Consider the following 6,541-nt stretch of genomic DNA (forward strand, 5'->3'; position numbering starts at 1 on the left):
AGCACAAATACCACCAACTTTGCATCACCACAGGAGATAAGTAGCCAACAGGCAAACACTGCATACTGGAATCCCACAGGGAGACCGATTTCCTGTGGTCAGAAGACCCTGGAGGACCGGCAGCAGGTTAAGGCTGCCTGAAGGAGGAGAGTTCCACAGGCAGACATCACCCACCTGCCTATCGCTAAGCAGAACAGCATAGGCAACACTGCCTTGTGTTCCAAACACAATAATATGTAAATTCTGGCTTCAGGAAGCACCTAATTGAAAAGGTAACAGAAAATGGGTGTCAGTTGCTGAGGTGTTTTTCATAGCATTTGGAAACGTGGTTGAGGAAGTGTTTCTCACGGAGCTAACCCTTGGGTCAAACTCCCGAGGAATTCTAACTCTCACATGCAAGGGAGAGGATGCCTCCCCACGCTGCATTAAGATTACGAATGTTGCACACCTACAGAGCTGTACACACCTACAAATCTCCTCCAGCATCATGAATATTTCATATTTTTGTGAACATGGATGTGGGCGTGAATAATCTCAAACTGTTCTAAAGACACAAAGGGTGACCTGTGAATTATGCAGAGGGGAGATGAAAATAAAAACAATTGTCGATGTCATCAGAAATGGACACAGACAGCAACAACACTGAGTGTTATCAGACATCTAACACAAAGCATATTAAGCACAAGGTCTCAAGTGAAAGCAATGTGCCTGCTCACAAATATATTTTTGGAGATTGAGGGTATAAAACAGGAGCAGATTATAATTTATTTTTCATGTAAAGGCTTTGCCGTATGCACAACGAATTGTGGTTAATCTAAGGTTGTGATGTATGTAAAGATGATCTTTAGAGTATTAAAAAAATAAGAATGAGCCTATTTCTGGCCTTGATGTACATGTAGAAGACAAAAATATATAGGCCACCTGAACTGCAGCCTACCTTTGGAAATATGACTGCAGAGTTAAATTGTGAACAGCCAGATCCGTGGCATGGAGGAGATAGCAGATGTGTCAGTTTCAGTTACCGTGATACGCGAGATTGTTCCAGATAGCATTAAGTACTCTTTAAAGACATTTTCCAAAAGGTCATTGTGCATTTAACCTTCCTCTCCAGTGCTCTGGACTTTAGCTTGAGGTTAAAAGCAAACAAGGGGGGGGGGACACTCTTTTTTTCAAAAGAGTGTTTTCCTTACGGTAAGGTATCATCAAAAGAGCGCTGGTCAACTCTTCCTGATGGTCTGTCCTTCTCTATTGAGCATTTCTTTGCTGTTGAGTGTTACACTTAATGAGATGACTCTTCCTTTTGCCTTTTAATTTAAAGTGACAGACCAAAAGGTTGGCCACTAATGTTACCAATGGCTGACAAACAACCTATTTGTGGCTGAAACAACGTGAAAGGAATCTGAGGATAACAAGCAAGGAGAGGCGTGTCTGAACTGTCGATGTTTGTCTCACTAAATGTGTTGTTTCCTTGGGAGACAGTGTGGTGAATATGAGATGTTGTGGCAGATGACTGTCCACGTCAGGTGGAACAGCAGAGGATAACCGATCTTGAGTGACCTTGAATTTGAGAAAGGCGCTATATAAATATAACTTATTAAGGCGCTATATAAATATAACTTATTATTATTAATCATCTTTCAAGATTGACTCAAGGTGGTCGTGAAGGGAACATCTGCCTCTCAATTTCCCAGTGTGGGTCATTTCTTTTGATTATTTGTATGTGTAGAAAAAAAGAGGCATCTTCACCTTTATAAAATACAATTGATACACCTTTCCATTATGTTCCAATAATGTGAGTCTAAGGCAGCTGTCTTTAATGGTTGGTATTTTCACACAAAATGCTCCAAGCTACTGTCATATCAATGTATCATCTGGTAGTATGTCTGATGAATATCAGTGTAAACTTAACACGACACATCAAATCCACCCTATGGATCCATTCCTCCAATCTCTGTCCACTCTCCCTGAGAAATAGGATGAGTAGTCACCCCCATTATTGGGCTACAGTATGTTGTCTGTGGTGCAATACAGTCCTCAACAGTCCATAAGGCACACTTCCATGCTCTCAAAAACACAGAGCATGTGCTAAGAAATGCACACTTCCAGTCTGTGCATTGTTATCTGTCTATAGAGTAATACTTTGATTAATCTAATTCAGCACTTGATTGTTTGGGTTTTCTGAATGACTAATATGTCAAGCCCATTAAGAGATTAATTGTGCCCTAAGTCATCTGTAATTGATATTTCCTTCATGCTTAAATGAGAGTGCCTCGCTTGCCAAACCTTTGGTGTTGATTCCTTCATTCAGAAAATAATAAGAAAAATAACTGGGGATGGATAGATTTGGAATTACGCAATGCACATGCAGTTTTTAGACATAAAGCAATGTTCACCAGTCCTTTCTATAGGCTCCTTTAAATATGCAATATCAGTATTCCGTATTCAAAGCCATGCCACACACATCTAACAGTGTCTGATATACCATAAATTAATGTAGAGATAAAGTGTGCAATTCTACCACCATTTGAGTAACTAAAGTGATTTTTTTTCAAATAGTCCCCATTTACCAGTCTCATTTACATGGATTTACATTTGAGAACGCTATGCCTATATTATTTGATGGTGCAACATATAATAGAGGTGGCAAGAAAGCAATGCATGTCATAGGCTATGCTCACCCTTTTCCCTGTCCGTCAGAATGTCCTCTGACTGAATTCAAGGCTCCCGCCCACCACATCTCCAAGGAGATTACCGGGTCTGCCTGCACTGCCCATTAGTATAACGGTATGCATCAATGATTAGTTAGCTTTGTCCCTGTCACTTGCAATATACAAATGATGATGATGCTTTCTACATCACATGAATAATATCAGTTGTGTCATTATGAGAACATGACAAGAATTCCAAGATTTTTTCATCTCTCTGTCTCTTTCTCTTTCTTGCTGTCTTTTTGCCCTGATTTATGATTCTGTCCATCTCTCAAGGGCCCATACATTCTCACAGGACAGATCCAGCCTTTGCAACCACAGAACAAATTATAGTATGCTATCCGCCTTATTTTGAGCCGCTTCCCCATACTCTGAGAAAACAGGTTCAAATTGTTACTCTCACAATTGCAGTAGTGTGCCATGAAAACATATAGATAGACACGAGAAGGCACATGGACACTCACTTGAGCACACTGACAAAAAAGCACTGACAAAAAATAACTATGATGAATGATTGAAGGGCGACCATTAAAGTTTCATCATTCATGCAGTTTCCAAGAGTCTTCATCACTCTGAGCTGCCAGGGAGGAGGAGGATGGGACAGAATATGGTGCGTCTAATGATGCCGGCCTCTCCGCTGACTCTTTACTGGAAAGCCTCCAGCTCAGTACCTGTCAATTCCACTACATGTTCAACAGGGTCGCCCTTAGTCAGAGTTCTTGATAAGAATTATTTAGGGATTTTGTTTTCTTGTACGAGTCTGTTATTAGTCATCTAAGAACTGGGAAGACCCCATCCATAAGCTAACCATTTCTTTTTGTGCTTTAAAATTTTATTTCAGAAACGGACTGTTAAAAGTTCTGGATTTAGCCCAGAGGCTTTCTTGTCACTCTGGGGAAGTGTCATATTTTATGCATGGCAATCTAAGGAACACTGCTGGAAGAAAACATTCTTTTAAAACATGAATGAGCACCAGCCATGTTTGTGCCTTCCACTGATGAGGGTCTTGGTGCCTGCGTAGCTTTCTCATTGGATTCTTTCCAAAAGGCAAGCTGAAATAGACATCTGGGAACAAAGAAATGAAGGTTGCAAAATAAGGTGAGCTACCGGCACTATATTTAATACCTCTATAGGTGTGAGGAAAATAATCCACTGAGTCTATGAATCTATCTAAACAGTCCAAAATATGAATAACTTTTCCAGTGTCCAGTCGAATTTTCTGGTCTTTTATTCAGCAAGAAAATCATGTAGAAGACCTGAAAGAACCTGGCAGGTAAGTATCAAATAGGGAATTCAAAAGCTCAGCATGTCATGGAAATTAGTTTCAATTTATTTCAAACCTAATGCCTGAGCCCTGATGCCTGACGGAAATTCACCTCTCGCTTTGGTGGATTGTGACTCCATAGCGTCTACGTCAAAGGATTATACAGAGCTAATGTCCACATGGGTGTTAATACGATCAGCATAGCAATTACCACCTCGTCCGCCTGAAATAACATTCTGCATGAGCTGCATTTCTTGTAAGTCTCTTTGCTAATAAAAATGGTTCAGTCTCCTAGCTTTCTCCCACAGTCATTCTTGCTGTCCCACTTTTTGCTGTGTACCTGCAGGGGACTTATGTTTCATTTGTATGCACACAATAGCATGGAGAACCCCATGCCATGGTTATCTGGAACACATGAGTGGGAAGCTGTGACTGTTCTGTGGGCTGATTATGAATGTTACATCCTGGCAAATAGCTTTTTTCACGCAGAACTGGACGTATCTCTTTTCCTCTGGCTAATTGGTGTGCAGGAATGGCCAGAATGGATATAAGGGATCTGGTTTAGAAGAAGCCAATACCCACACTATGAGTCCAAGAGGTTTAGGACCGGTGAGTATGAAAAGAAAACACCATCTTGACTGACTGATAAATGTCCACTTTCAATACACAATTCTTCATAATGTGAGGAAAATTGACACAATCTTCTTGAGGTCCCATAATATAATGGAACATATAAATACCTTATCTGTAACACTTGATGATCCTGAAATTATATGCATTTATCGTGGAGTGGGAAGTAAATAGGGCATGGCAATACAGGCTCTTGGAAATGAAATCAATGTGCGGGGGAAGCCTCCACATCATAGGCAAGTACCCTAATGGAACAGGATTGTTCTAGGCAGGGACTGTTTCAGTGCACAGACATGTGTGGGAGGAGAGCGCGCTCATCCAAATACTAAGGAGGAGTGTCGAGTGCAACATTAAATTAATTAGGGAGTTTTAATTAAACCGTCCGTGGGTGCTGTGGCTTGTTGTGTTGCGTCCACACAGTGCTTAGAAATGATGCCCCTGTGATTTCATTATATTAATTGTAACCCAACTATCGTGCTTTTTAGTTAAAGTTATTATTCTGTATTTATCAGCACATTGTCTTAAGTTAATGAAGAAATATGTTCAGTTCATCTACATCACTTCAGAGGGAAAACATTCATTGGGAAAATAGAAGAAACGTTCTCATCTTCCCCATATTAGGTTCTTGGAAGACACTTAACAAGGACATTCTTGGTTATGAAAACCTTTAGCTTTTTAGCTTTAAGTTGTTTGAAACTATGTGCTTAGCGCCTCAGGAAGTTTCCTATAATGGAGGGTCCTGTCGTGTTTTGTTTTCCCTGTTTAGTGTTTTGCTTCATGTCTGCTCCTGTTTACTTCCTGTGTCCTGAGGGGTATTTCACAAAACCTAGATAAGGGATTAAGCTGGGATTTTTAGGTTATCCTGGATGAATTTAGCCTTGACTTGGTTTCACAAAAGAGATGGCACATAAGTTACCATGGGGATTTATTCTCTGCACCTAGCCTGGTCCCGACCAGTGGGGTATTCCAGAAAGGAGGTTTAACAAACACTGAGATAAAACTTAACCTCTGGGTTGTCTGAACCAGTGGCGACTAAACTCGAGCTGTCGGTTCCAAAACACCGGTTACCAGTTAGTTCAATCAACCCTGTGTTAGATAACCTCGAGTTGTGCGCGTTCACGGCGAACTTATAAAGGCATCATCTATTGAGAGTCGAAACCATGAGTGAAACCGGCGAAACGAAGAGCACCGTATTTTTCAGAGGCGGAGTAGCAAGTTCTCCTCGAGGCTTACGAGGAGGAGAGAACTGTGATAACAAAAAAAGAGCAATACTTGAGCATCTGCCAAGGAACGAGACCTTGCTTGACAGAGAATAGCCTAACTTACCGTGTAAATGCGTACGTTTAGGATAGCCTATGTCAAAAGCACAATTAAATAATTTAGTGGACATTACGTATTGTATTGACTGCTTTGAATGATGCTTTCTTAAACTAGCCTACCTTGTCACAGATTGAGTGGGCCATAGACTCCTTGAGAATCACAAATGTAATTTTCTATTTTAACGCGGGTTCTGCAGCTGTGGGCCAAGTTAAACCTTTGCGCTCCAGCATCGGAAGGGTGATGAATGTCGGAAGGCATGGGTAGCCTATCCTCTATCCCCCAGTAGCATACCTATCAAGTTGTCCTGTAATTGCACATATAACATGAAGTTACAGCCTACACATTAATAAGTCTGTAGTGGATCTGATAATATTCTAGTAAGGTGTAGGCCTGCCCTAACGCACCCTGTTGAAATGTGTCGCTCAAATTAGACTCCCGGATAGGCTACATCATTCCTGGCATCGTGTAGGTCTACTGGGCCCTGCCATTTCGCCTCCACGTTTGTGATAAGATGTGAAGCATAATCACATATAAAAAGAGAAGTGGCCTATCTATCCATTCGACCATAAGGACATTCTGAAAAAGCCAAAGCCCGTTAATTGAAGCTCACCAGCTAAGA

Source organism: Alosa sapidissima, chromosome 19 (assembly GCF_018492685.1).
Source record: "Alosa sapidissima isolate fAloSap1 chromosome 19, fAloSap1.pri, whole genome shotgun sequence".
Taxonomy (NCBI): Eukaryota; Metazoa; Chordata; class Actinopteri; order Clupeiformes; family Clupeidae; genus Alosa; species Alosa sapidissima.